Raw genomic sequence first — 21,561 nt, 5'->3', positions numbered from 1 at the left:
TTTGATAAGCTTATTTATTTACTATTTTAAATTATATTATATTCATTATGGAGATATCTTTGTGGATATGTGAGATATGAACATTAATATTATTTTTCGTAGATTTATGATCTCGTTTAGCTTTTGGTCAAATCCAACAAAAATGAGCGACATCCTGAATCAACATATTTAACATTTTTCCAATATTTCATATTTTCCATGTAATTTAATGAAAAGAAAAAAAATTGGTGTAATATGCTATTTTAATTCGCGGAGAAATTAGTTGCAATCTTCATTGCCTATCATGGAGAAATGAGTTTTACAATCTTCATTTATCCAACACCATAGTGGATTTCTAATTCTTATTAGCATCCACTAGGCCTCTTCTTCCCAATATATCTAAGCCAAAATAAAAGATATTTAGAAAATTTGCAAAATTTGAAATTCATAAATCTTATTTGAAAATATTATCAATGATATAAGACAATGGTTGACTTGGTAGTTGTATTAATATTCTATTATAGGGTAATTAGAATAGTCATCCTTAAGCATCACATACTAAGAAAACTATTTAAGCTAAGTCAACTTTGACTATTTAATACTTTAGTTAGGGATCAATAATTAATTTATGATGTTTATAGTCTAAAAGATTCCAACAGTCATAGTCATGATGCTCTATAGGAAAATTGACATAAGATGATAATGAAAAATGGAACTAGGCAAACATATGCGCAAAGAAACAAACCATGTGCTTAATTTGTCAAAAACTTTTTTGAGACATGAAGTGAGGCATGCTTTTGGAAAGCTTAATAATTAGCTACTCCATTTGAATCTAATCCATCCGTACCAATGTACATCATCCCAGACATAAAAATAGTTATCTATGGTGTGTAAAATTCTATCACTTGGGCATTTCTTTCACTCACATGTCTCCCTGCTATCCATATCTTGGAGTTGTTGCATGTGTAATATATGCTTGGCTAGAATAAGATGGAATGGCCATTATAAATTTGTATAACTATTCTCTACACTTTTATACTTGAGGAGGTAGATATTAAATGTCCATTCAAAATTGCAATGAACCATATTGTTCATGAATTTGAACCCTATTAAGTAGTAGGATAAGACAACTATAGAATTTGTTTTGGTGACAACAACTAATGGACTTATGAAAAATATATTATATTCTCTATTAAGGAATAAAATACATATATAATCAGCTCAGTAGGAATAGAGAGTGATTATGTGAATAATAGAGGTTGTATATGTAGTGATGATAGGGAGCTCTATGAATCTAGTAACATATTATTTGGTAGGAAATGTGAATCAAGGATATAAGAACTAAGCTTGTCACATAACCTACCATAAATGTGTAAGTGTGTTCTATCAGAAAAGGGGTAGAAGGAAGAGAAACCTTTCAATTTCAATTCTAGGGGACTAGGTCTAGAAAGATCAATGCTAACTGAGTGAACAAGGAGCACTAATGAAAGCTAGATCTAGAAGAATAGGGGAAAGCCATCCAAATATTTAAAGACCCTTAATGTGTGTGTACATGATAGATATAGATATGCTAAATTGATAAAGGAGAGAAAAGGAACTCACCTTTGAAGTATATTTTATGCTTGTTGTAGTGATCAAAAAGGTAGAAAACCTTCATAATCGGGCTTGAAATTGTGTGATTAATAAAACCTAGAAATCTTTTGATGATCTTGTTGGAAATATAAGAGGAGTAACTAAGAGAGGGGGTGAATAAATTACCACTAAAATAAATCCCAGATCCCTTAGATGTCAATTATACAATTCAAACTGTTAAAATTGATTACTGCTAATACATGGTAAACATATAGAAATTGTTGTAACTCGGTAAATGCAAAATTTGAATTATTTTAGAAAATCTTAAGATGTTATAAGTAATTACTTGCAAGCATGAAAGAAATAACGTTCTCACATGAGACACCAAGAATTAACACAGAAACCTAATTTGGCAAAAACAACCAATGTAACTAGTTACTATTTTTCACTCTTCTGAAGTGAGCCCTATTAGGAGCCAACCATGTTAAAGGTTACAAAACACACTATTAGGTGTGACCCTATTAAAGGATTTAATCACCTCATTAGGAGTGGCCTTGCAAAAGGTCTTGAAACAATTCAATGGAATTTCCACCTTGTTAGAGGATTTACAAATGGTTGTTAAACCAACTTTGTTAAGAGATTTTAGATCACTTCTACAATGGTTAGAGAGTAAAAATGAAATGACCTAATTGTGATGCAACTAAATTGCTGATTATAGATCTTTGTTTTGGTTCATACTTGATCCTTCCTGATCGAATGATACTTTTCTGCTCCATAATGATATATGCTTATCCTTCAAGTTCACTTCTTCTCTTATCTCTTTTAACTCATTCAACTTGCACACATCACATGCTTTGAAATCACAACTTGACCTTTTACTTATACCTTTCAAATTGTCAAGTTGGCTAAAATACAAATTAGAATAACCAATATTCATCACCTCTGTTGGCTAGAATCAATAGGTAAAATAATTAAGCTTTATATGTCAAAATAATAAAATCCTTTAGTAGTTGACCCTACTTGGTAGAAATAATTAATCTATGAAGTGATTTCCTATGTTAACCAATAGAAGCTTAGTTAACATTGCTAACTTACAAAATTCCTTTGGTAACTAACTAAACTATGTTAACACTGACTCTGTTCAAATTTCCCTTTATTAACCGAGTGAACTTAGTTAACACTCTTTTCTACTTAACATCCTTCGACGCCCAAGTGAGCTTGGTAGAAACTGCCTTCTGCATAGAGTAAACTCAGGAATGCTCGGTAGACTAGGAAAACTGTCTTTACTGACCAAGTGAGCTCGGCATGCACTGACTGTCAATTGATATGACATTTGTGTAACATTAAGGATAACACACAATTAATCAATTGTATCCAACAAATTTTTCAGGGATGAAGTGGTGCATCAATGATGTAATATGGTCCTAATTGATTATGTATGGTGTTGATTCTAATTTCATAGTTTTGAAGAAAGAGAAAAAGGGTACTCTGATAGGCAACATGTTCATCAATTTGATATCTGTAACCTTCAATAAAAAGGAGTTTTATTGTTGGTAGGGAATTTTCCTTGGTCAAACCCCAGTTTAGGAATTAACCTTGAATTGAAATAATTGAATTTTACATTAATGTAAAGTAAATGTACAAATTCACCTTACAAAATAGGATCACTTGAATTGAATGCATTGTGCTTGAATTCACCAGTGGATTTAGACCAATAAGATGAAGATGAATTGATTTATAAGATGTGCTAAAATATCTTGAATAGATTGAAGAATATCTTGAAGATAAACTCCTTCAATTTCTTGAGTGCTTGAATCCTTGATCTTAAATGGAGGAGTGCTTGAATGGATGCTTGAAGGCTCAAAACCTAAGTGTTCAAATGCTAGAGCTTGTAAATGCTTGAATATTTGAGAGAAATATGTTATGAAATAAAAATGGAGAAAATGGAGGGGTTATATATAAATCTAAATTAACTAATTCATGTAGGCCAATTGTCATAAAAATCAACAACCAACTATCCAAAATATGAGACCTAGAGAAAAAGGTCAAAATAGGGCCTCATCAAGGGTGTAGTGCCATCCTGATTAGTCCATTAGGGGTATAGTGTACCCTTTATTACTAGATACAAAAACCCTGAGGACAATATGGGGACCCCAACTAAAGTCTCTAAATCAAAAATCAAGTTTAGATTCTAAGGATACCCTATTTCAGTGTTAAGACTAGATTCCAAGTGGAAAGGTGGATGGAAAGGAAGGAGATAAGGGAAATAGATCCTACCTCAATCTTATCACCATTAAAATAGGATCTTTAAAGAGGACCTATTAGGTTTTATGCCAATTCCATCTAGGAGAAAGGATAGAAAATGGAAAAGGAAATGAAAGTTAGAGGGAGATTAATGATCTTGCATTAAATAGGTGCTAAACCTTCATTAAATCAGATTGCTTCCAATTTAAGATGGTAAATTTAGCCCCGTCTTTGGCAAGAGGATGGACTCGATCCAAACTCTTGGAAAAGTAGAGAATAATGCATAAGATACTCTTATTAAGATCTAGGAGAGAAAGAATAAAACCCCCAAGGGTTTGAGAGTTTTCCAAATCCCAAATTATAATGTGTGTGTGTGTGTGTGTGTGTGTGTGTGTGTGTGTGTGTGTGTGTGTGTGTGTGTGTGTGATATATATATATATATATATATATATATATATATATATATATATATATATATATATATATATATATATATATATATATATATATATATATATATATATATATATATATATATATATATATATATTTATTTATTTATTTATTTATTTATTTATTTATTTATTTATTTATTTATTTATTTATTTATTTATTTATTTATTTATTTATTTATTTGATTGAAAAAGAAAAAGAGTGATTATCTTTCCCAGTAGAGTGCTCACCCTACTATGAATCACTAAAAGAGATGCTGAAAAAAGATGGCATTGAAATAGTCTAATGGGTTGGTAACCTTCTATTCAACCCATCAAAGGACCTACCCATGAATCAACATTCTTTGTATCACCATGGTATGGTTTAGCATGGATGTGTTACCCATATATGGGACTTTAGAAAATTGTTATGTGTAGCCCATATATGAGATTTAGCATATGTGCATGTAAAGGAAAGAGAGACCAAATGTCAAGGATTCTCACTTCCTAGATTAAATGTGTGCATAGAGAATCCATTCTTTATGATCATACATAATCCATAAAGAGATTCATGAAATGTGTGCATTAAAAGAGAAGGATGAAGTAGTAATGCATAGATTTGATACCAAATTAGGAAGCATACTAAGAAACTAAGGCTAAAGTACCCCAAGTTAGACTCAAAATTTGTATTCACTATACCATGATTGAAATTCAACGATTAGTATAAAGTATGTGTGAGGCCTCACCCTAGCCCATCATAGCATAGCATAGCAATTTATTTTTATTTTAAATACGTTATATTTTTGAGACCTTGTTACACTTTAGACTTATTTGGGTATTTTATTCAAAGTATTGGATACCATGTGATGATTACTATATGATGCTTATTTATGATGATTAGGACTCATCATGATGTTTGATGATAAAATTATATTTGTGCTTATTTTTTCTTGTTCTATTGATGGATGTGTAATCATGTTTTACTATAAATTTTAGATGAAATGTATTATGTTTAGTTGAAGATGCACATTGGTTTAGAAAAGGAAATTGTTATTTGAAAATGATTGAAAAATGTTTATGGCATGATTCAGTTATGAATGTAGAATTGATTTATGATGGATATATGTATGTGATTTATCTATCTTGGACTAGTGATATGCAATTTGAGTGTGCAAGAAATAACCATGGTGAAAATGGAGAATCGAGACTATACCTTTGTATCATCTAAGAATGTTAAGGCTAGATTTAATGAAGAGATCTCAGCCTCATTGTTTAGTATTTTATTTTGTGAACATAATGTCAATGAGAGTTTTAAATTAGATTTGTTTTTGTAAAATTTGATTTTTCACATGTAATGTAAAGTATATTTTATAGTGTCACTTGACATTTGTGTTTTTATTTGTATAGTGGCAAGTCAAATTCAGATATTGGCAAAGGACACACAAATAAAACCAATTAGAAATGTTTAAGTTGGAAGGCCTTAATTAGATAAAATTAGGATTTCAAGTTTAGGGTGACTTTAGAGGGTTTTATTAGAGTCCTAAGGTGTTCTTTTAATGAAATTAAGCTAGCTACATGTTAGTTTTATGAGTCAGGACTCTAATTTTGACCTTATTAATATAAAATTCACTTTTCTAAACCTTTTAAAATTCCATTGACCAATTGTTGCAAAAATTTGAGTTATCTCAACCAACTTTTCACCTCTTTCACACTTAGTTGGAGTCTCATTCAAAGAAGGGGTCATGAGTGGAGTAAATGTAGGAGTTTAGATGCCTATTAGAGTGGAATTTGAAATCAGAGGGGTTTTTGACCCACTCTCTAGTTTTAGAGATCTTGTGGAATTGGGAGTTTTTCAAGGAAAAGGGATATCTCTTCTCAAGTTGTTCATTGTCATAGCTTTGGATTAGGGTTGGTGGATTTTTACATGGAATAAATCTCATGTAAATATGGTTTCTTTTCATTTTGTGATTGTAGTAAGAAATTTATTTGAATGCCTATGTGTATTTTAAAATTTGTTCATGTTCTATGGTATTGGGTATGCTAGATCTGCTTTGCTTATTTTCTATTTTGTTATTTGCAAGCATCATGTTCATGGGTGTGAAAGACATCACTCAGCCTAGGAAGGGAAGAAATAGCCTTCAAGTGAAGGCGTTAGTTGGACCTTTCCCTGAGTGTCAAGTCTCTTCCCTAGAAGGAAGAGGGACAAGCATGAAAGTATGGGCTTTATGTACCAATACGTTGTTTTGCACCATGGGGGAGATAAGGGGAGAATTTCTATGAGATATAGTATTTATTTGTATGCCTTGTGAAGACAAATTTGATTTCTATATTTGGCTTCTCCTCATAGCTTAGGCACACCTTCAGCCATCTTAATGCTTTCTATGGTAACTTGTTGTGTAAGCTCAAAATGGGAGTTAAATGTTGTATCATTTAATTGTTGTATTGTGTGTTTGTGCTTGATTGTTACCCAATTAGTCTTGGTTCTCCAAGCATAGTGGATGGTCTCACAGAGACCTATGTTATAAGGTGATCTCTCCATGGTTCCCTTTGTTGTTTCTATGGGTTTTAGGATGGATTTGTGATGAAAAAAAAACTTGGGAAATTGCATTATATGTTGATGTTTTCCAAATGAAATATAATGCATCCTTGTAAAGATGTTGTATTGTAAAAGATCATATGTTGATCCTTATTGTTGTATTTGTTAATTGGTGAGATCTTTTCAAAGGAAAATGTAATATTAGAAGTAAAATTAAATATTGTATTTGCATTTTCCCTCTAAATGATTTCTTTAGAAATGGTTTAAAAGTTATTAAATTTTTATTTCCTTGTATTCAAATGATAATTAAAAATGTTTTAAATATGTACTTGTGATCCAACAATAATCCAAAAATGAATCAGTATGAATTCTTTAAATGTTTAAGAAAATTTATAATATATGTTGTGTGTGTCTTGTTCAAATTTTTGGCATGAAATTTTGGTATCAGAGTGAAGTTTTTGAAAAACATTGGGGCAAAATGGGTTCATGGTGAATGTATAAATATAGAAATTTTCTTGTTTCAATTTTTTTATTTCCAAGTAGAAAAAAATGGAGTTTACATCACCTTCATTTAAAATATTAAAATTCCTAAATAGCGTTGAGAATAGATTAAAGAGTATAAAATAATATTTCTTTGCCTAGCTTCAAAAATCCTCTTAGAAAATTAACAAGGTTAGTAAAATGTGTTTAAATCCAAAGAAGGATTCTTAGGAGAGTCACTATGCTCAAGTGTAGATGTAAGTGTAAGATACATAGAAAGAATGTTAGGTAAATCAACATCAATATCAATAATCTCATGCTTATCATCTAAAGTATCCTCCTCATCTAAATAAATAGTAATAGAATCCAAAAATTTAATATGCATATCATTAACCTCTTCAACATAAATGGGCTTATGAGAAGCATTCATACAAGATTAAGCACGATCATGGTGGTTCTTGCAATGTTCCCAAGTATGTTGGTTACGCTTAGTTTTATTATAATTTTTTTGAGAAGATGAAGGAGAATCAATAGCCATAGAGTCCATATCTTTTTATGGTATGAGAGATAGAACAACAAATTGTTGAGATGTATAAGAAGGAACTAGACTAGGAGGGTTGGGAGATGCAAGAGGTAGCTTACCTTTAGAAATAGAAGAATCCAAAGAGGTGGGTGTTGAAGTTGTAGGAAAAATACCACAAGGCTTACTTAACTCAAAAATCTTTCAAAATGTATATTCTTGATACAAAGAAAACATATATTCTAGATGAGTAGGATAAGTAGTAGGAAGAGATGGCCAAAACAAGTCAAGAGTAGTACAATGTCAAGGTCTAGAAGGATGATAAAAACTATGATTAATTTTCTTAATATCACCATCACAAGGAAATTTAATGTATTGATGAAGAGGAGAAGAAATAGTTTGATGGAAGTCAAGAAATGTAAGAAAAGCTTCACTTGAAACTAATCAAAAGTATGAAAGACAATAAAGGTACTATTCATCACTTTACCATAGAGCTCAACAAGAAAAGAGATGGAACCCTACAGAGGATACAAGAAGTCATTACAAGTTTGAATCCAAGTATTAGTTGAGTCATAAAAGTCATGTTGTTTTCATTTATTATAAAAATGTTCTTCAATGATGATGTTAACCATTGAAGTTGGACCAACAAGACACCCATAAGAAGGATAATTAGCAATTGGAGTAGGAATATAGAGAGGACCATCTGAAGCCTTAAACTTATTAGGATTAGTGAATGAGATAGTAAGGGCTCTAGTATGCTTACATTTTGGTTTCGTTTGATCATCAGATGTAGAAAGAATGTCTTCCTTAGGTAGAGGTGTAGGTTGAACTACACATTCAACAACATTAACAATACTATCTTTTTCTTATCAAAAAGTATTATAAGAAATATTCACTTTAGGAGGAACAAAAGAAGAAGGGTGTTGAACAATAGTGTTTTTAGTGTGATGAGATAAGGGCTAAGTGCACCAAGATGGTGTGCAAAAAAATAGACAACATGGAAAAAAATTCAAAATTACCTATAATGTGATCATGTTATGTAAACTTTTCATCAAACTTAAAAATGAGACTTGGCTCGATAACGAGCCGTAACACAATTGCATTTTTACTTGCTCAAAATATGATCGCATTTTGGTTATTATGATTATTTTTCTTTAATATGGATAACACAATCTCTTTTTTTTAAGATAAAAGTATGACCATGTTTAAGCTCAGTAATAGGCACTTTAAAGAACCCAAAGGCTTGGGTTGATGTTTCCCATCCATTTTCATTCCTTTAGACATTTTTCATCTTTGAAGATCAATTCTCATCTTTGACTTCATCATGTTTGCAAATGGTGAAATGGGCATCTCTAAAGTTACCACCATAATCTCACACATTTTCTTACCTTTCTAACCAGATAAGTTGTTTAGTTTTTGGACAATACTAGCATTGTGAAGTTGATTTTTCTATATTAGTCTTGATAGTCCTCTCAGACATATGTCCACCACTATTTCAATAACTATTGATCTACTTAACCAAATAGAAAATAAATTACATATTATTCATCTACACTTGATTCTATACACTTTTGAAGAAAAGTGTTGATTTTAGATTATTTTGATGCAAGTTATGCCCAATGCATGAAGAGTTTCCAGAATTTTAGGATGGAGTCACTTCAAAAACTCATAGAAAAAAACTACTCAATATAAAATTATGAAAAAATAGATAAATTCTATATATCACTCTTTCCTATCATCCTACCAAATATTTTTTTTAAATACTAAATATAACTATATATTTTGTTGAGCGCATGGAAACAATTATGTTATGTTTTTCAGCAAAAAATAGGAACAATTTATTGTGCGCATGGGTTTTGACCCTCTTAATCTTATCCATTTTTTTACAAACCTTAGTAGGTTATAAACTAAATTCAAATTACTAAAAAATTTGTGTTATACATATTTTCTCATTTTGAGTGCATGACCCTCAAATGGGTCTTCCAAGATCAACTTTACTTGATTTTTGAAAAAGGGTGTCCACTTATACCTCCCTTTTTGCACATCATTTTGGTGTACTTACCCAAAGGATTACTATATATGCCAATATTTTGACAAGGAGGTGTCACATATTTCTTCGCATTATCTTGACCGTCAACAAATAAATCATTAGCATCAATCAAATCATGAATATTATGTTTTAAAGAATAATAGGCTTCAGTGTCATGTCTAGGCTACTGATGAAATTGACAAAAAGCTTGAGGATTAAAACATGGACTTGATCTAGTAGAAGGAAAAAGTGGTTTACTAGGAGGAAGCATAATCATATTAGCATTAACCATTATAGTCACAATAGAATGTAGAGACTCTGAGAGAAAGTAAACTTATGGTTCATCAAAAAAATAGAGGAAGAAGTAGTAGCACTTCAAGAGCTAGAAACTACTTGATCATCTACTATATTTTTGGTTTTGTTGACCTTGATATAGTTGTTAAGTTAGTTGATTTTTTTAGGATTACGTGTGGCATCACTCTTATCAATAGATATAAGAGCCTTTAGAGCAGTGCTCTCAAATTGACTCACTTGTAATTGATAATGATGAAGTGTTGCACATATTTGTGAAAAAGAAGTAAACTCAAGAAAAAAGGAATCTTATCTCTAATATATTTTTTATAAATTTTAAATAAACATATGTTGTAAATTAATATTAGGCACATGATAATAAATATGAGCATGTGAATCCTTAAATCGGCCAACAAAATCAATCACTTTCTCATTAGGACCTTGTTTACAATACATTAAATCAGTCAGAGAAATAGGACCAATATTATTTTGAAATTGTTGATTGAAAGCACTAGCAAGTTTATGAAATTAGTCAATAGAATAAAGTGGTAAAGAGAAATACCATTGGAAAGATTTTCTACTGAAAGTATGAGCAAGCAACTTATCTAAAATCCTATAGCCATGAGCATACTCATAACATAGAAATTGGAAAGTCTTAAAATGTGTCACAGGATCACCTATACCATTGTAAGTATCAAAGTGATGCATAGCAGCTTGTGAAGAAGCAACATTACGGATAATTTCATAAGAAAAAGGACTACTCATATCACATGTAGGAACATTGAACTAAGTTTGAGAGAATGAAGCAAGTTGTTGTTGCAAAGAAGACACCGTCCTACCAAACTAAGGATAGTGGAATCATTAGAAGGGATAGATGGAATAGAAACATTCGACATGCTAGGAAAAGTGTATGAATTATCTGGAATGGAAGAGACTATAGGTGAAACACTGGAAACTATAGTAGAAGGGTTAGGATAAGTAAACGTAACACTATTATATGAAGGCTATGAAGTTGGAAGTGAAATAGAAGGCCACTAAGATGATTAGATACCTAAATTGAAGTAGTCATAATAGAAGGAACATAAGTGAAAATGCTAGAGATAGGCATAGAGGTAGATAAAATAGGCTCACGACTAGAAATAAGAGGAGCTAACCCTACTTTAGAAGTGACTTGATTCAAAGGTTTGACATGAGTATGAACTAGGGAAGCAAGACAATGCAAAATATTAACACCATGTTCATCATTATGGGTCATGTTTTTAAGAGCATCAAAAGTAGCAATAGTTTCAGTATTGTGATTTTCTTATAAGATTCAATCATGCATTTTATCAATCTCACTATAAATCTTATCAAATTATTTAGGGGAAACTCTTAAAGCCTCATCCTCACCATGAGATGAGTGAGAAGAGTCATGTTCTATAGAAGGATTGGGATCATGAGAATCCATAGGGTCACTAAGGTTTTGAAGAAGAGGAGAAGAAGAATATGGATCAACAAGAGTCATTATTCTATGACTTCTTCTAACAAGAACACTATAGGTAAGACTAAAAGTAGTAAAGTTCATACATAAAACAAGGAGACAAAATAATTAAGAGATCTAACCTTATTATAAGAATTTTCCTAAGGAAATAATGCAATGCCAAAATCTAGAAGCTCAAGAGATAGCACAAGAGAGACAAGAGATGATCAAATGAATATCTCAGTAATGATCAAATAATAATGGATTTTAGATAAATATATCATAGAAATGCCTTGTATATAAAAGCAATCAAGATGACTAGGAGTTAGAAAAGAGATAATCATAACTAAGAACATGTCCACCAAGAATGGATTATCCTCCATTTTGCATGAATGTGTATAAAAAAATGAGAGGATAAGAATACAAAGTTGTGTCCCATAAAGAGATGTAGTAGACAACATCTGCTCAAATAAGTTGTGAACTACTATGTTGTCAACATGACAACCCATATGAATATGAAAAATCCTAAGTGTCTACATGACAACTAATATGAATATGCATTATCCTAAGTAAACTTAAGTAAAGTGTAAATAGTAAATAATTATTTACACCAACATTTATAATATGAACTCCAAACCAACAGAATGTAAAATATGCAAAGATAGATGTTGAAGAAAAGATCTAACACCAAATCAAAAGTAAAAATGTCAATAGTTAGGTTCACCAATAAATGGGTGATAGGAAATGTGATTCAAGGATATAATACCTAAGCTCATCACACAACCTACCCTATATGTTTAAGTTTTTTCTATATAAAGTGTTAGATAAGGAAGAGTAACCTTTCAATCCAAATTATAGGGGACTAGGTCTAGAGAGATGAATGATAATTGAGTGAACAAGGAACACTAATGCAAACTAGATTTAGAAGAATGGGAGAAAGACATCCAAATATTTAAATACCCTTAATGTGTGTGTGTGTGTGTGTGTGTGCGCACGCACTAGATATAGATATACTAAATTGACAAAAGTGGGAAAAATAACTCACCTTTGAAGTCTATTTTTTCTTGTTGTAGTGATAAAAAAGGAGGAAACCTTCAGATCCAAGCCTAAAATTGTACAATATATGAAAGCCAAAAATATTTCAACAATCTGCCAAGGGTGAACTTGTGCATTAGGGGAAAATTAATGCATCAGGAGTACTCTAGTCTACAACCAATTCATCGATTTGATATCTACAACCTACAATAAAAAAGGGTTTTTGTTTTTGATGCAGGGTTTTCCTTGGTCAAACCCCATTTAGGATCTAATCTTCAATTGAAATAATTGAAATAGCATGAATGTAAAGTAAATGTACAAATTCACCTTACAAAGTCAGATCTCTTGGATTGAATACAATGTGCTTGACTTGGTCAACAAATTTGGGCCAAGAAGATAAAGAAGGATTGATGTAGAAGATGTGCCAAAGGATCTTGACTAGATTAAATAAGATCTTGAAGATAAACTTGTTCAATTTATTGAGTTCTTGAATCCTTGAGCTTTAATGAAGGAATACTTGAATATATGCTTGACGACTTGACACTTGAATGTTTGAATGCTAGATCTTGTGAATGCTTGAATATTTGAGAGAAATATGTTGTGAGATGAAAATTGGAGTAAATGGAGGGGTTTATATAGAGATCAGAATTAACTAACTCCTGTAGGCCAACTATCATAGAAGTTAACACCCAATTATATAAAATACTAGGACCCAAAGGAAAAGGGCCAAAATAGGGCCTTGTTAGGGGTGACGTGCACCCATGATTGGCCCATCAGGAGTGTAGTGTGTGTAGTGCCTACCCCTAGTTTACATTTTGTTATTTTTGTTGAACTCTTTTAGGCTAGTTTTATGCTTGATGATTAGTAGCATTATTTTGAAATTATCAGATATTGTTTCAGATTCAATTGATTTTATGATGAGATTACTTGGTACTCTATAACTCTTGTATACATGATGATTATTATAGTGTTTTCATTTATGGATGATGATTAGTTAGATGGATTATCATATGTATTTTCTTATGGATACTTGCCCCATACTGCATGTGTATGGTGTGTGTGTATGATTTCTTTATGTATGGCATTTTTGATGTGGTTAAGGAAGGGAGTCGTAGTCACCTGCTAGTCAAGAGATACATGATGCACCACTTCCTCTCATTGTTTGTTTAGCTTAGAATATTGTGTTTGTACATGCATGAATTTTATGTAGGTTGCAGGTACCAGGTATCGACTTCCTTAAATTGTCAGGATGAGCGTACCCTATCACATTATCTCAATGGTAAGAGAGGGGAGATAAATTCTTAAGTCCAAATCATAAACTTTTAAGTCATTTATCCTAGAAAATTAGGACAAGTATCTGAGTCGATTACCTTTTGAATGCGTTGAATAACATTAATTTGTGATTATAATCCTTTAGTTTGATCTTATATGTATTTTTCTATGATGGGTTTTCGTATTATTTTTTATAAGTCTTTGGTGATTTTTCTATTAATTAAGTCAAATTTAATTAATAAATTAATGATTTAATTTAATGGAAAATTATTACAATATTATAATATTTAATTATATTTAATTAATTAGAGAATTAATTAAATAAAAAATTAAATATAAAGATAAAAGTTATAAGTTTAAATTTTAGAGCGCATTAATTTATTTTATTTAATAATAATATATTTACATTTTATTTTTAAATAAATGCTAAATATTATTATTATTTAAGTTAATAAATATTTTATCAATTAACATTTTGAAAATAAATTAAAAAGTAGAAAAGATATTAATTTATTAAAAGTTTTAAGATGGCATAATGAGTGCATGAGATGAAAATATAATAAATTAATAAGAGAGAGTAACTAATTATTTAATAAAATTTATTTTAAATAAATTGCATAAAACTTATGCATGAAATTAAAATATAATAAATTAGTTAAAGAGAGAGTAAGCAATTATTTAATAAAATTTATTTTAATTAAATTGCATAAAGCTTATGCATGAAATTAAAATATAATAAATTAATTAAAGAGAGAGTAAGCAATTATTTAATAAAGTTTATTTTAATTAAATTGCATAAAGCATATGCATAAAATTAAAATATAATAAACTAAATTAAAGAGAGAAAGCTAATTAATTTAATAAAGATATTCTAATTAAATATCTAAAGGTTTGTGCATGAAAAGGTAAAAGATAACGAGTAATAAATAGTAATTGATCAACGAGTTCCCTTGCATGATTGCATAATTAAAGCCCCAAATTAAGGGAGAACTCCTTATAAAAGATTGCGTGATTGCACAATCAGAGCCCCAAATTAAGGGAGAACTATTTATCAGAGATCTAGAGCTCATTATGCAATTACACAAGTTTTAGAGGAGGAATTTTGAAGAAGAAAGTTTTAAGAGAAAAGGGATTATTTTTGTGTGCTTCGTGTGATTGTTGTTTTAGCATCAAATTTAGGTAGGATCTCATGGTTTATTTGCACAGTGGTTTTCTGTCCTTTGAATTCTTGTCTTCTCCATGTCTATTTTATTTTATTTTTCATAATTTTTCTAGGTTGAGACCCTTGTTTTGCATATTTATTGTTCTTCATTTTCAAAAACTTTTGTAAGCAATTTAATGATTGAAAACCTTGTTTGTGGATTTGGTTGTTCATCATTCTCAAGAAACAACTGTATACAAATTTAAAACTAGAAAACCCTCATGTTAAGATTTATTATTCTCTGTTCTTGAATACATCTGTGAAAGAGTTAAATTGAAACCCTTATTGTTAAATTGAGGTTTTGTATATGGAATTGTTAAATCAGGTTTTGGGTTCTGAAAAGAAAACAAATTTCATTTTATAGAATTTGATTGGTTGGTTTGGATTTCTATATCAGGGCTATTTTGGGAAAGCTTCTATTTTTAGCAAGTTTCTATTTTTAGAAAGTTTTTATTTTTAGCCAGTTTCTATTTTTAGAAAGTCTCTACTTTTAGTAGGTTTCTATTTTTAGAAAGTTTTTATTTTTAGTAGGTGGCTATTTTTAGTAGGTTTCTATTTTTAGAAAGTCTCTATTTTAGTAGGTTTCTATTTTCAGAAAGTCTCTATTTTTAACAGGTTTCTATTTTTAGGAAGTCTCTTTTTTTAGTAGGTTTCTTTTTTGGAAAGTTTATGTTTTTAATAGGTTTCATTTTGGAAAGTTTTTATTTTTAGTGCGCTTCTATTTTTGGAAGTTTCTATTTTTAGTAGGTTTCCTTTTTGGAAAAAAAAATTCCAAAGTTTAATTAATTTAAAATTATTATGGTAATAATTGATAATTATTATTATTATTATTAATTTTAATAAGTATTGTTAAAATTTGAAATTTAATTATTTGAAAAATTTATTTATTACTTTTTTATTAAATATAATACTAAAGTAAATTGAAAATCAAAGAAATTTATTTGGGAGAATTAATGTTTTCTATTATAAACTTGGATGTGTTTATATGGTTTAGATATATGAAAATGGTTTGTAATACTAAGGAAATTTTATTATTCGAAAACCTTAGTAATTATAATACTTTGAGAAAATGAAAACTGAAACTATACTATTAACTCAACTATATGTTTTCAAAATCAAACCAAACTGTGAAACCTACACTTTTTTTCTGTGTGTTGTCTATATTTTGGGGTTTCAGGGTCTGACCTAGAGTGTTGACCAATTTTAGGATGTTTACCAGAGGCTTGGGAGTTTTGTGTTTATGATGTTATGATGAATTGATCATGATCTTTTAAACCCAACCATGGTAATGTGTTTGGTATGCTCTATGATGAGTTTGTATTTATTGTTCATTATTGCTTTCTAGTGTTCTTATGTGAAACTGAGGTGAAAGGTGTGACCTATCTAACTTAACCATTTTGAGTCTTCGATTAGTACTTTTGGGATGCTTTTCAGTTGCTCATAGAGTACTGATGTGTTATTGTGATTTATCTTTTTATGCTTTCCAGTCACTTGTATAGGACTAAAGCAATTTTATATGATTCTTTGATTTATATTTTTATGAGCCTAAGCTAGGTTATCTATATGTAATGCGGGGAAGTGGCTTGCAATGGGGGTTGGCGCCCTAAGTGGATGTCAAGATAACTAATTGTAAGTTTTTTAATAAGTGAAAACACTACACTAAATGGCAATAAAATGAACCTAATAAGAGTTTTAGTATGTTCTTGCCCATGCCTCGAGTGCCAGTATAGACTAGGGTGGGAGTAGAGAGAACGCTTGGTTTTGACCTTGCATCCATAGTATGCCTTATCAGTACAAGAGCATACTAGTGGCCGCATAGGGATCACTAGGGGTTCAAGATCTTGAGAGACTACTAGGGTAACTCTAGTGTCATTCGTGCAATGACACTTACCCACTTACATAGTAGGTTTCCTACGTGTCTTTTTGTGCCTCTAGTTTTAGATGTCAATTTATCTTGGTACCCTTGAGATAGAATACATTTAGATTTTCTTGGACTTAGAGATTACTTTTGATATTTGGTTGATATCATATTTGGGACTTGAGACTATCTCCTTAGTGTGGTGGGAATGGGCCATTTAGGTTCCACACGGTCAAGTGGTAGTGCATTTTACTCTTACCATTGAGATCTATTTGTTGATACCATGGCTGGAGTTTCCCTGTCTGCATTTCCTTTTTTTCTATCTCTGTGTTTTATGATGGATAGTTATATCTTTATGATGGATGGTTTCATTTATTGTACTATACTTTGTATCATGGATCCGATACAAATGATGTAAATTCTATTTTTATAAATGAATATTCTTTTAGCCATTCATACCCTATGACATGTATAGTGGATGATTGAGCATTCTGAACTTTATTGCCAAGTGGCATTTGTAACAAATGTATATTATTTAAATGGACATTGGAATTTTAATTATTCTTTCATATAGAATTGGTATTTTCTAGACTTAGTATTAATTAAATTTAAATGTGATTCAATATCTTGGGATCCCTAAGGAATGTAACCTATTGTGTATGTTATTCTTTCTTGTTAAAAAAAAAGATTTGGAAAACTTAGTAAAATGTTAGGTTAATTCTTTTGGATCCCTTGGCAGGGCATTATAGTGTGCCCCTGATGCATTAGGGGTGAATTGAACCCTTTCTTTCTAGGTGCAAAAACCTTGAGGAAAAATTTGACAGCCCAAACTAGGTCTTAGGATTTAGAAATCAAGTTTAGATTCCAAGGAAACCCTATTTCAATGTCAATTGTATATTCCAAGTGGAAAGGTGGATTGAAAGGATCATGTAAGGGAAATAGATCCTACCTTGAGCTTATCACCATAAAAATAGGAGCTTTAAAGAGGATCTATTAGGTTTCATCCCAATTATACTAGGAAAAAGGATAGAAAAGAGAAAAGGAAATAAAAGAGAAAGAGAAATTGATGATCTTCCATTAAATGTTAGCCTTGAGTTATAATGTAATTGATAATTCTATGAATGTAATGTAAAAGTGACACAAGGAGGGATTGAATAGCTAGGGTCAGAGGCACACCTAACTATCCAATCACTTTGTTGAGTAACACAATGGAAGAAAACAACACAAAGAACAACACCAAGGAGTGAAGGAATTTTGAAATGCTTTATTAATTCATCAAATTATTTGCATAGATGCCTAGTTAAAGCCTTCTTGGTTATAGCCAACAAAATACAACTTCAAAATCCATGATTGAGCTTCAAATTCATTATTCTAGGAATATCTTCTCTCAGCTCTCTAAGTAATTACCTAACATAAACCTAAGCACCCTTATTTATACTTGCCAAAATGGCTTACAAAATATTCTAGATCATTACATAATAGAAAGGGTGGCCTTAAAATAGTTTACACATATCCCAAGAAAATATCTAAACATTAAATCCATGACTCAAATTAATTACATAAGTCATCTCAAACTAAGAACCAATCATAGAAAACTTGGTTAAAGAAGGAGTTGATCATCAATAAATATCAGGCTCACTTGGCACATGAAGGAATACTCAGCCAACACTGGGTAGCTACAATAACTTGGCTGATACTAGCTACAATAACTTGGTTGATACTAGCTACAGTAACTTGTCCACCTCTAGCTATAGTAACTCGGCCATCACTAGCTATAGTAACTTAGCCATCACTAGCTATAGTAACTTGATCATCACTAACTATAATAACTCAACTAGCACTAGCTACAGTAACTTAGTCATCACTAGCTATAGTAACTCAGCCAACATTGAACAACTCAAAAGAAGCAGCAACTTGGAAACCACTAGCACTTAGCTCCAACAAGTAGAATGAACAAAGATGAGTAGGATAGAAAGACAATCCATGATGCTCCTACATCAGAAAAGTAGAGTTGAAAGAAATAATTCTTCTAAATCATTGAAATGTCAATCTAAGATGAGTTCAACTTATATTCAAAAATCCATGATGCATCTTCAACAGGTTTGTTTTTTCATTTTACCAAATATTCAGAGTAATCCTTTCCTCTCGTCCTTTTACCAACTCTCTGATCCAATAGGTGTTCAACCTCTTCAATCTACTTATTAAGATGATCATCAGGTACAACAACTTCATTATTGTACACATGATACTCATACAAATCAGCAACAATATTGAATATAGGAGATATATCCATGTAATCAAGCAACTCGGCTTCATAAGCATTACCACTATCAAACTTCCTCAAGATCTTACAAGGTCCAAACTTCTCCATTTTTAGCTTACTATATGTTCAAATAGGAAATCTTACTTTCTTCAAATGAACCATCACCTTATCACCAACTTCAAAAACATGATTTCTCCTAGACTTATTAGCATTCTCCTTATTCTTCTAATAATTTGTTCCAACTTCAACTTCACCTCTGCATGCTAAGACTTCATAAAACCAGCGAATTCTTCCCCTTCATAAATATTCTTCTCTTCACCAACAACATCCCTCCAATATAATAATCCTTTAGGCTACATTCCAGTAATAATCTCAAAAGGTGTTTTTCATGTACTCTTATTAAATAAATTATTATATGCAAACTTAGCTTGTGCCAATACCATATCCCAATTACTCGACTTAGCTCCAACTAAACATTTCAACAAATTACCCAAGCTTCTATTCACAACCTCTACCTATCCATTTGTTTGTGGATGGAATGTAGAACTAAACTTCAACTCAGTATCCATCTTCTTCCACAAAGTCCTCCAAAAGTAACCAAAAAACTTATTGTCTCTATCAAGAATAATACTTTTTGGTGATCCATGCAATCGAACAATCTCTATGAAAAAAATCTTAGCAATATGCACAACATCTGATGTCTTCTTACATGATATGAAATGTGTCATCATGGGAAATCTATCCACAACAACAAATATGGAATCATACCCTCTTGTTGTCTTAGGTAATCCAATAAAAAAATCCATATTGATGTTACTCAAAGGTTTCTCAGGAACATATTAAGTATATATAATCTAGTATTCTAACTTACTCCTTTTGTAGCTTGACAAATTCCACAACTCCTTACAAACTTCTAAACTTCCTTATACATCTATGGCCAATAATACTTATCCTTAAGAAAACTCAATGTCTTATCAATTCCAAAATGTCCAATCAAACCACCACAATATTTTTTCTTAATCAAATTAACTCTCATGGAACTTCTTGGTATACATAACTAAATTACTTTAAATAGCATACCTTCTTGAATGAAATAATCATCAAACTTACTTTTCTTATCTAAAAGATTTGGTGTTCTGCACTCTCTCCACTCAAAAAAATTAAGGTCAATATTATACAACTCCTTTATTTCATCAAAACCAAGAACTTCAACCTTCATCTCGATCAACAAAGAATGTCTTATGCTCAATGCATCATCAACTTGGTTAGTAACTCCACTTTTATGCTTGATCACATATGTGAAACTCTGCAAGTACTCAACCCACTTCATATGTATCCAATTCAACTTATGTTGACTTCCCAAATATTGTAAAGTTTTATGATCACTATACAACACAAACTCCTTAGGAATCAAATAATGTCTCCACTTCTTCAAAGCTTGAACAATAGTACAAAAGTCTTGATCATACATAGAATACTTCCTTTTAGCATCATTCAACTTCTCACTAAAGAAAGTAATAGGTTTACCTTCTTGACCCAACACAACTCCTATTGCATTGCCACTTGCATCACATTCGACTTTAAATACCTATTAAAATTAGGTAAAGCCAATATAGTTACCTTAGCAATATTTTGTCGCAAAGTCTCAAAACTCTTATCAGCCCCATGTGTCCACTTAAAATCCTTTTTATCTCCTCTCATTGTCTCAATCATAGCATTATAAAAAAAACTAAAATTCTTTATAAAATTTTAGTAGAAACTAGCCAAAACATGAAATTATCTTACCTCACCCACATTTTCAAGTATAGTTCATTCCAAAATTTCTTTAACCTTCTCAAGACCCATTCTCAAACCATCAGCTAAAATCACAAATCCTAAATACACAATTTTCTCTTGCTAAAGGAACACTTCTCCAAATTAATCAGTAGCTTCTCCTTTTAAAATCTTTGCAATACTTGTCTAACATGGTCAAGATGTTCTTCCTTGGTCTTACTAAATATTAGAATATCATCCAAATAGACAATCACAAACTTACCCAAAAATCTCTTGAGAACTTCATTCATCAACCTCATGAAAGTACTAGGTGCATTAGTCAAATCAAAAGGTATAACAAACGACTCATACAAACCATCTTTTGTCTTGAAAGAAGTATTCCATTCATCAACTTCTTTGATTCTGATCTAATGATAACCACTCTTCAAATCAATATTGGTAAAATACTTTTTTCCACTCAAAAAATCCATTATGTCATCCATCCTCATCATAGAAAACCTATATTTCATTTTGATCTTGTTAATAGCTCTAGAATAAATATAGTCCTTCATTCTCCATTCTTCTTAGGTGCTAATATAGTAGGTATAGTAAATAGACTCAAACTTTCTATTATCAAAC

This window comes from Cupressus sempervirens, chromosome 8, assembly GCF_028749045.1.
Source record: "Cupressus sempervirens isolate cs-2001-9-10 chromosome 8, ASM2874904v1, whole genome shotgun sequence".
Taxonomy (NCBI): Eukaryota; Viridiplantae; Streptophyta; class Pinopsida; order Cupressales; family Cupressaceae; genus Cupressus; species Cupressus sempervirens.
This window is presented reverse-complemented; position numbering follows the sequence as displayed.